At 37.8% G+C, this 11,210-nt stretch overlaps 2 protein-coding genes across 2 annotated transcripts in view; one reads left to right on the top strand and one right to left on the bottom strand.

Annotated features, from left to right (window-relative positions):
* Positions 1-793, bottom strand: part of LOC107695249 (long-chain-fatty-acid--CoA ligase ACSBG2-like) — a 23,998-nt gene extending 23,205 nt beyond the window's left edge. The window contains exon 1 of the mRNA XM_016495060.1: positions 621-793. The gene's annotated coding sequence lies outside the window, so the exon portion shown is untranslated. The remainder of the gene's footprint in view (positions 1-620) is intronic.
* Positions 794-2,796: 2,003 nt separating this feature from the next.
* Positions 2,797-11,210, top strand: part of LOC107695211 (DNA-binding protein RFX2-like) — a 36,298-nt gene continuing 27,884 nt past the window's right edge. Inside the window, exon 1 of the mRNA XM_016495028.1 lies at positions 2,797-3,019. The gene's annotated coding sequence lies outside the window, so the exon portion shown is untranslated. The remainder of the gene's footprint in view (positions 3,020-11,210) is intronic.

Raw genomic sequence — 11,210 nt, 5'->3', positions numbered from 1 at the left:
AGCCACTTTTAACTAAATGTAAATAGACACCCCGTATTTTTTATTCCATAGTAAGGGTAATTCATACAATACATTTAAACTGAGCTACTTTAATACCATCTCTGAACTTTCTACCAGGACTCTGCTGTTCTTCAGCTGGTTCTTCCCTGTATAAGTTGATTGACAGATGTCTCGTCCAGTCAGCGGTGAGTAATCCCAAACCAATGGCGCTGTCTCAAACTATACCTACCTCTTCCGGTTTGTCTGATTTGTCGTTGTGTTTTCTGACTTGTTATTTTGTTTTCGAATTTGTCATTGTGTTTTCTGACTTGTTATTGTGTTTTCTGAATTGTTGTTGTGTTTTCTGAATTGTTATTTTGTTTTTTAGACTTGCATTTGCGTTTGTAATTTGTTTGTTTTCAGAATTGTGATTTGTTTAACACTTCTCGGCCACCGTACAGACGTGCGCTAGTTCGCACATTTCACACTTGAGAACCTGAGCAACCGGAATGTCTTGCGTGGTCGCTAATTAGGCTCATGTAAACACAAGGAGCTAGTAGCAATCACACACGTATTTAATTCTATCACTAATATAACACCCAGAAATACACTCTCATTAAGATCTTTAATGCTGTACTCACCGTTAGTTTATAATATCTGGATGGCCAGGTGTTAAAGTTGTCACTGCAAGTTTTATGCAGATTTCAGATTCAAGGATAGATTTGAAGTCAGTTGTGAATCGTGATGAGAGAGAAGGATAATGCACGCTGATGTGTCTTTCTGTTTATGCGTGAGACTGTCAAAAACCCACACCGGTTGACCTCATGAGGCTCACGCCTGCTCATAAGAGAGCCAATAATCTATAATGAGAGGCGCACGCACGCCCCCCAGCACTTCCCTCAAAACTCTCACGCGCCACCTGCCGTTCACTTGTATTAATTCCCAAATAACTCAAGCATGCTCTTCACTGACGCTGGTGTCTCCTTGGTAACCAGGTACACTAACTAAAACAACTTTATTAGGGGCGAAATTGCTCATTGTGGTGGAAATAGCGCCAAGACTGAGAAATAAGTTTCACACAATATAGTGCATTTTACTCTTTGTTTAGATCATTGTAGTTTTGAACATGCAAACATTCGTAATCGAAATAGTGTAAAGAACAAACGAAGACATTGTACAACGGTTCCAAGACTGTTTGAATTGGGTTTGTATATAATAATTACAATAATAGCGTTAAATAATCAAAACATCTATGGGACACACAGTACTCAAAGTTTAATAAAAAAAAAATAAAAAAATAAAAAAACTCAGCAAATTCAAGTTGGCTGTTGAAAAAGCATACTACTTTTATAATTTCGCCAAAAATGTACAGTAGATTGCCAAGAGAGGCATTTTAAACTTTTTTTTTATTTCAAGATGATAACTGGACACCATTTACTAAAAATTACACATATGTAATAAAGTGATATCCTCCTGGGACCTAGGCATAGACTTTTGTCCTCTGTAGAGGACATTATATTTTAGTGAATTTCTCTGAGAGCATACATGCCACAGTTTTAAGTCTGGATGTCCTGTACAAAGCACATCTCTTTTTTTTTAGAAATATCAAATGTTTGGAGGTTTGATCATAAATACTCCCTCTCCTTGGTCTTTAAATATGACTGATATTGACAGAATGGTCAAATCTAGCGCTCTTAGGGAAATATGATAATGTTTTGTAATTATCATTTAAATCTGGCTAATTTTCAAATTGTTCGTCGTAAATAAACATCTCAGAAAAATGTTATAGGGTTTAAAATCAGAATATGACTATTTGTTACGAAACAGGGCATCATTTTCATACATGTAGTATAGCAAATCATTAAGTTGTATCTTTCATAACATAGTTAAGAATCATCTTTGTACATCTGGCTAAAACAACCTGAAACCTAAAAACTGATTGGTGAATGAAAAATGTTTTTTTGCCTATACATGCCTTTTCATGTCTATTTTATTTTATTTTATTTGAATAACTTTATCCTGGCGTCCTCTACAAAGGACAGAGGATTAAATATCTTTTTTCAAAAATGTTTTTTTCTCCATTTGTTTCTTATGCTCCAACCATTGTACATACAGGTAAAAAGAAATGTATAGCCTGAATGCACTGTAAGTCGCTTTGGATAAAAGCGTCTGCTAAACGCATAAATGTAAATGTAACCATTGTAATGACATAAAAAACAACAAAATTCACAAAACATTTTTTCTGGTTCTCAGGAGATAACAATAATGCAATATAATGCTGTTAGAAATTAGTTTATCACCGAAAGGTTTAAACTACTTCACATAAATAGTTTTAAAATAGTCGGCCATATACAGTATGCAATACGCTTATATTTCTTTTGAAACAGCAATCCCCTCCTGATGAGGACAAGTGTGTGCATATACCGCCACCAAGCGGTGATTTTTAGGAACTACGCATGACATCATGACAGTTCTAATGAATGAACTTAGCAACGTTAAGTTTCAACGTTTATAGATTGTACTACCGTTTATAGAGTTGCGTAGTTTAGATATTACTTTGTAAATGTATTACGTGTACTAAAGTATCCACGGACTAGCCAAGCTTTGTTTTTTTGTCCTTCTCTAAATTGGGAAGCCATGCGGAAAGAAGTGTAACGTCTCGGTCGTTTTACCACCTTTATCTGGCAGTTAGCGCGGTAAAATGACAACGTTTTGGCGGAGAAGAGCAGAATCGAGGCGCGTTTGTGCGCCTCTCCCCGCGGGAATCAAACATTTACCGCTGGTGCTCAGCACAGAACGCGTTGGGAGGGGCTCGAGGATAGCCCCTCCCCCTTTCGCTTTTTAGCCCTTGACGTATGAAGAGGACGGTAGCAACAGTTGCCTCGAGACCCTCGCTCGCCATAGTGACTGTAGTCGTGGAGACAGTTACTTACCAACGGGAGCAACACTCAGCAACAGCAGCAGCAGCAACAGCAACTGGAGGAGAGAGAGAGAGGGAAAAGAACAGTAAAGCCAGGGCAGATCTAAGCAGAAGGCTGAGGTGAATATCTTTTTACTGCTTAGAGAAATCAAAATGATTTGAATGTACATTTAACGGGCCATGGAGGTTGAGTAATGTACATCTTGAAGTGTTCTCATGCCCTGATCTCCTACGCTGTCTATTAAGAGTCACACTAGCACGCTAGTTGGTTAGCTCATCTGGTTCGCTAACTTCAGTCAGTTTGTTTTGAGATCGGTTTGTACGCTTAATGCCATTCGTGTGGGTCATTGCGTCTGTAAGATTAATATGTTAAATTACGAGCTAACTGGCTAACTGTTACCGTAACTAGGTAAACTTTATTCAAAAGCTGTAACTGTTTGAATAACAGCGAGATCTGTCATAGGAGCAACTTAACCGCTTTGTTCCGCCGTTGCTTTGCTTCACGAATGGCTTTAATTCTCGTGGAAGTGCGTGAGCTGATTCGGAGATACTGATGTGGACCCGCCTGTTCGGTTTGACTGACCGAGTAGCTCAAGTTAAATGGGTTTAATTGTAATAGAAATATGTGTGATACATGTCGTGTTTTAGTCCTGTCATGTTGCTTTTGGTCTGGAAGCTTCAGGTTGGGATGCGTCAACAGGTTGCTGAAGTCAGTCTGAAGAGTGGTGCCCGATAAAAGTGATGCATTTCGGATTATACGAGCGACATCGGCAATACGGACTTTACAAAGTATTCAGAGGTTATTTAGATGTTCGTGTAATTTATTAGATGCAAATATATTTCCCCAATTTTGAAGGAAATTGAATTTAGCTTCTTGTCATCCGGTTCAAATCCGATTCTCTTATCTGCACTAATATGTTGTGCTGGCTGTTGTTAAAGGGTCAATGACATGGATCTCGTTTTTGTCCGAATCTATTATTAAGTTATTCAGAAATACAATAAAAAATGCCATTTTAAACAAAACTGACTTCAGTACACCATTCGAAAATGATCAAGTCATTCTGATATAGTAGGTGCTGTATCTGACATAAAGCTCATTCTGATATAGTAGGTGCTGTGTCTGCCTGGAGAAAAAGAAATCATGAAAAAGATGACAATTCTGGAAAACGTTTGTCACTTGTTATGATATTTTCTTGCTATTTCATAAAAAAGTAGTTAAGTAGTTTTGTTTTAAATACATTAAAACATTACTAATATTTGAAATATTTTGAAAAATCGACCCACTTTTGAACACCATGTTGGTGTGGTTAGGGTTGTCAACCTGCAGGAAGTCATTTCATTGTGTTGTTATGTGACAAGAAAACCATAAATCAGAGAGAGGACCCCTTTAGACCTTATTGACTCTTTGTAAAGGTCATTACAATAAATAAAAAAATAAATAATGCATGTCCAGTAACTCTATGAAAACCTCTTAATATACATGTCTTGTTTTATGGTATTTGTATCATTAATTATGTATGTTAAAAAATGTGTATTTTTTTACCATTAAAAAATGTTTGAAAATATGAAGTAATTTTATTGCATTTTAAATCATTTTATTCTTTTTTTTGTAATTGAAGTCCTTCAGCATTTGTAGAAAATGCAGTTTTAAGTTTATTTATCTATTTTACCAACATGCATTGCATGCAGAACTAAAATGCATGCAGCTACATTACAAATGGTCCTTTTAATAATTTTGGGCATTCTTATTTGTCATTGACCCCCAAAACAACCTGCAGATCATATTTTAAACAGTATACAACAAATAAACAGTACAGTTTATGTTTGATTATATTATATTTCCTATGCTTCATACTCCCACATTGTGATATTAAAAAAATAAAATGTCACTGTTTTACATGGCATTTCCAAATATAATCTAATCTATGTAATCTTTCTTGTTTTTTTTTTCCTTTAAATACATGTGTGTATTTTCTCCACCTTTTTAAACTATGTTGTAAGTAAGAAGAGCTGAGTGTCAGTGATGTGAAACACTGTACTGTTAATTGTGAGCAAATGAGATATGTATTTGCATTATCCTCATAATGAGATCAGGGGTGGCTGTTGACGCAAACAGTTTGCCAACAGCTTGACTGTGCTCATCCAAAGCTGCTGTAATTTTTCTAGAGTTGCATCGTGTCGCCGTGGCGATGTTACACCTGCTCAGCAGAGAGCTTGGTAATGAGCTCTCTTCATGACAATAGCATGCGGTCCAGGTGTCGCCCCTCATTGGGCTGTGCTTTTCTATTGATCTCTCTTTAGCCGAGAGTGTCCATGCCACTGAAAGTGCAGCTGATAATGAGGGTAATTGGCATAGAGAGAGGCAGATCCTGATGCAACACACAGATCATGTTGGCCGGCCCGTTCCTCACTAGCCAACATCATGCTTGCTTGGGTGGTTTTGATTTTTTCACCATTTCTGTTTCTGCAGCAGCGGTTCGAGGATGTTTGAAATGAGGCGTTTTTACTTGTCAGAGTGGGAGTGTGTTTGTCGCTGTGTGTGACTGGTCCCTCCTGAGCTCAGCTGAAGGGGGTGAGCAGCAGTGCTCACATCAGCTGCCGACGTGTCTGTCAGGTGCTTCACTGAGCTCTGAAATCTTCCCCAAACGCATCTTCACAATGCGACATCTCCAAAGCTCTAAGATCCGGTGTCTGTAATGAAATATGTTGTTACAGGTGCATGTCCAGGCTGGTGGAGAAATGAATGATTCATGTAATTGAAGTTAATTATTGATGGGGCCAATCGCTGCTTCCTGGGCTGTGTGATGTCCAGTTAGCTCGTTTTTGCGGGGTTTGGTTTGCAGTTTGCATGCTATGCTCCTATAGGCCAGACCTGCCCTTATCTGAGTGTGGGATGGTAGACTACACTTTGTTTTTGACATGACTGACTCCACAAATTAGAATTAAGGAATTTCATTGTTTAAATGTAAATTGCTGCTTTAACCCCAGTTGGTAAATTTGGATGCAACCCAGGGCCAAGGGCCCCTGTAACAGGAGGTGTGTAATTTCTGTGCCTCCACATGGAATGCAAAAAAAAAAAAAAAAAAAATGATCTCCAAACAGGTTTCCCAAACACTCCTTCTGCCGCCCATCTGTTATTGTTCAGGTAGATAGTCCTGTCCAAAATTAACACCACTGGTTCAGCCACACACTACCATTCAAAAGTTTGGGGTCAGTAAGATTTTTTATTATTTATTTATGTTTTATTTTAAATAAATGAATACTTTTTTTCCAGCAAGGATGTATTACATTTCAAATTGATCAAAAGTCACTTTAAAGACATTTGTAATGAGAAAAAAATCCTAAATAATTACGTTTCAAATAAATGCTGTTCTTTTCAACTTTCTCTTCAAAGAATCCTAAAAAACGTATCACAGCTTCGACAAAAATATTAAGCATGACAGCTGTTTTGAACATTGATAATACAACACATTACATTTTAAAATGCTAAAATAAAATACAATTTTTATTGTAATAAAATATTTTAATAATAAATAAATGGTAATAATATTTCACAATTTTATTGTTTTTATTGTATTTTGAATAAAATAAATTCAATTTTGGTGAGCATAAGACATCTTTCAAAAGCACTGAAAATTTGTACTCAACTCAAACTTTTAAACGATAGTGTAAGTTGTCATCATTAAAGCTTCAGTTAATGCAAACGACTGTTAGAAGGCTTCTTTGTAATTATTATTTAAGATATTTGCTTTTGAGAAGAGCAGGAAGAGGGCTTTTGATAGTGCTGAGTGACATTTAATTAATTTGAGATAACCGCTTAACTGTTTCTATGGTTGTAGTGTGAATGCATGAAAATTTTAACCTTAGTGAAGTGGGCTATTTTTGAATGCATCCTTGCAGTGTGTAGCCTATATAATGTACTTTCAAGGCCTCATGTATTATGTAATCAAAAAAAAAAGGCATTTTTGTTATTTGTGAGTTTGTTGTTCTTTTTGCCGGCTCTTTCATCATGGCGAGTGTGGTTTACCTGCTGAACAGGTAGGCAAATTTAAGAAGAATAGCTCTTGAATATTAATTAGTTCATGTTGATGCCGCTTAATCTTCGGTGTGCTCTCAGTCACGTGGTCTAATTAATATTAACAAACCAAACGTTAGCTCCAGATCCCAAGGAGGCTTATCTTCACAAAATCAAAATCTTATCATGCTGAAATTAATATTTGGCAAAGTTTCACCTCAAAACAGTTCCTCAATATACCACAGATGTGTACGTAATTATATATCGCTAGTCTTGTAATGCACATGTGAGGAACAGATTAGCTCTAAACCTGTGGGCAAATTCAAAACCATTTGTTCACTTGTTTTGACAAAGCCCTGTAATGCAGCGTAGTCCAAATCAAGCTTTTAATTTGGTTACACACCCACAGCAAAGAAAAATAAAGGAATGGGAATGGAATTCCGTGCAACCCAGATCGAAGCAGCTGTTATGTTTACATGGCAACTTGATACACAAATACAGCCTGGGTTATGGAAAGAGAGGGGCTGGGCCGGGGGTGCTGTGTTATTCTTTCAAAAGTCTGTGGTTTTTAATCAGCTCTCTTCAATCAATGTTTGTGGTGATGGACGTGCACAGTCTCAGCTTGCGCAGCAGGTGAAGGGCCAAAGGAGAACAGAGAGGAATTGCAGGTATGGCACCACTTTTAGCCAAGTGACTCACCTAAACGCCATGGTTTTACTCAAGACATGACTCTGATTTTCTCTTCCACTTTCTGGTGAAGCATCAGTGCCGGCAGGTGTTTGTAAACTGCAGCCAAGTCACCTTTATTTATATAGCGCTGTATACAATACAGATTGTTTCAAAGCAGTTTCACGGTAATAAACAGGAAAATAGCAGAATCAAACTTCATCAAATATGAGACAAATTTAAATTCGGCTGTAAAGCAGTTATTATTCAGCTGAAGTCAGTTCAGTGTCGATTCAGTTCGATAACTGTAAAGTGAATCAATTATGAAATCATTTCACTTCAGCTTTAAGCAGCTCTATAGAAGACAATAGTGTTGTTATTCAGCTCCAGTTAGTTCAAATTTTGTAAGCAAGGAACTCAATCAGGTGACAAATCTATAGAAATCTATTCTGTGGATCACAGAAAAATATTGAAAAAAAATATCTCAATGTTTTTTGTCCATACAGTGAAAGTCAGTGCTATTGTGAAACCTACTGACTTTCATTGAGTAGACAAAAACAGTTAAAACATTCTTCAAGATATCTTCTTATATGCTCCACAAAAGAAACAAAGTTGTACAGGTTCAGAACAACATTATTGATGACAAAATTTCAATTTTTGGCTTAACTGTCCTTTTAAATCATTCAAGAAAAGCAGGACCCAGTGGCTGCATTTAACATACCAGGAAGTGATAGGTGGGATATTATATACCTAAATCTGTGCACACACAGATTTGCATGTCCAGTGAATAACCTTGTTAGATCGTGCTCATCTATCAGTGCCCATGTTTGTGTCCTGTGCCCGGGTCAGAGTTCACCTCCAGTCATCTGCCATCATGGAGACTTTATGATTGTTGTAGAAGCATCTACTGTAACCTTAAACCACACTGAGCTTTTAATGGACTATAGTAGAGCACAGCTTTCAAGCAGACGGCTGCAGTGGTCCCCTGTGAAAGGTATTTGTGCGTGTGCACCGATGCACCAAGGGGGGAAGGGTGTTGCAGGGGGTGGCAAATGACCAGATACAGCTCTCCTGTGTGTGTATGTGCACATGATTAAGCCTGTGCTGTATTTAGCCCATGTGGAAGAAGCTCGGCCCGGAGTAGCTCGCTGATGTACCCCCCCCGGCTGCTGCCCTTGTGCTGTAAGGAGTCATAATACTTGGATCAAAAGCATTAATAAATGATACAATAAGCTGATCTGAGTTGAAATGTGCACAAGCTGTTTTGGCACTGTCAAAAGTGTATTTAGAAATCAAGATTTAGTCTGTCCTGTCAACGTGAGCAGCACTGTTGATGACTGAAAACTTTCACGTCTCCATAGATTTTATCATCATGTTTTGATATTGTGTTTATGGCTGTAATTATCTCTTTATCTTATCTCTCACTTTAACATGGCAGAAATAGCTTCCTCCTGTAACTTTACACAAAACTGACAGGTTGACATGGAGCCAAGAAGATTCAGTTCGATAATTGCGTACAAATAGTTATTTTAGCTCTATTGTTATTGTCATAAATCAGCTTTGGGATTTGATCAAGCTCTTAACTTTGCTTCACAACTCAACCCATATCATTTGTGCTACAAACGTGAATGATGGCTCAAATCATGCAGCTTGTTGAGGAGATTTGTTCTATTACTATTTTTAAGCAATCAGACTTTCAATTTTCTCTGTCTGGAGGAACACTGGATAACTTTCCTGTAGTAAATGCAGTGTTAAGTAACATTGTTCACAAGCTGTTTTATTGGCAACCTGGCTTGAACTACAGGTGATTCATAAGGCCAAATAGAACCTGTTAATTTAGGGCTGTTGGAGTTAATGCGACAATCTCATTGCGTCAGTGTGTTGTCGCGTTAATTCCAACAGCCCTAAATGAATTTTATTCACATGCGAGTTGCAGTCTGACACATTTTCCATCCCCTTTTGAATGATAGGATGTAATCGGCCCTGATCATTGGCTTTTTTTTAAGCGATCGACCGATGACCAATATCGCAAAAAATATTGGCTGATACATTGGTGCATATGCAGATATAAATATATAAAAAATATATATAGCATTTGCCTTTCTATTAGACAGAAAAAGTTATTGTCCGGCATGTGGCCTTTAAAAAAAAAAAATTATTATCGGCTCTGGCTGACAAGTGTCGGAAATGGCACTTTTATTATGACAGCACTGAGAATCAGTCTTTAACAGTTTTATCTAACAGAAAGGCAAATGCTATAATACTTTTTAATATACTGTCGACATTAAGAAAATATACAGTACATTTAAATCATTTAAACAAGTCTTTGAATGTCTATTAGACATTTAATTCTACACAACCTCACACACCTCAAACTGTGTAATTATGTATTGTTGTTTGCTATCTTTAAATCATGTTATATCATATAAATTGGCATTATATTGGCCATCAGCCACCCAGCATTCTAAGATATCGGCATTGGCCATCCAAAAATCCACTAATCTCAGTATCATAAAGACAGTCTCTTTTGATTCGGGCCATAGGCAATGACCCAGAATGCCCTGACCACCTAGCAACATGCTTAAAGTCACTCAGAACACCTTAGCAACCACATAGCAACAATTTGGCAACCACTGGTTTTCACACCACTCAAAATTACATTTAACTCGAATAGTTCACATAGCTCTTGGGACTGTTACATCCAGCCACTCCATTTGATGAACTGATGCGTAAAGGCAATCGTAGTTCTCTGATCCCTCTCGTTTTCTTTGGGGGGAAAAAAAGAAAAGGAAATAGGTGACTTGGCTGTGAGATGTCTGAGCAGCAGGCTGAGACTTGTCTGAGACGGAAATGTTGCTCACATGAGCCTCTCCCTCAGCATTCAACCCCCCCCGTTCGTCTCAAAGTGCTCCTCGTCGAAGTGTTCTTTACATTCCACCTGCTTTGTATCGTAGCTCCACAACTGCTAATTAAATTTCCTGCCACAAACAGCACACTGGGCTGTGACATTTACATCACAATGTCCTCCTCTCTCTCGCCTTCTCTCATAGTCTGGAGACATGGACAGTCCCTCTAATGTCCCCTCTTTTTACTGTTGCATATTATATGACTCGTGTTTTCCTGTCCATTTTTTCAGTTTTCTTATTGTTAGCCCTTGACGTTCTTTTTACAGTGTCCATAATTTAGGAAAACATCTTAAAACTAAATATTTACTTTATTTAAAGTAGAAAAAGTCTTGATTTAGAACGTACTCAGTTTCTGTCTTCTGTTTTGTTTAATATTCATCACTACGAGGTTTGGCACACTTTATAGTGTTAGACTCCATTCATCCTCTCATTCATCCTGTAGAAGTTCACTCTGGTACACGCAGACCCTCAGAAAAAGAGCATTTATTCAGGAATTTTCCTCCACCAAGGCTAACATCTCTGTAGTTATCATGCACTGCTCAAGCCATGCCTGTGTGCAGATGTGCACTTCAGCCTACCCATTCATGCCCCTCTATGCACCTGAATAGATGCAGAGGAAGAGCTTGTTGATTCTGTGAGGGCTGAACCCTGTGTGACTCCTCCATTGCCCTCTGTGCTATCAGTCTATTGTATGCAGAACTTGTCAAACAATCGTCCTGCCCAC

The sequence above is a fragment of the Sinocyclocheilus anshuiensis genome, unplaced genomic scaffold (genome assembly GCF_001515605.1).
Source record: "Sinocyclocheilus anshuiensis isolate Anshui unplaced genomic scaffold, SAMN03320099.WGS_v1.1 scaffold122, whole genome shotgun sequence".
In the NCBI taxonomy this organism is placed as follows: domain Eukaryota; kingdom Metazoa; phylum Chordata; class Actinopteri; order Cypriniformes; family Cyprinidae; genus Sinocyclocheilus; species Sinocyclocheilus anshuiensis.
This window is presented reverse-complemented; position numbering and strand designations above follow the sequence as displayed.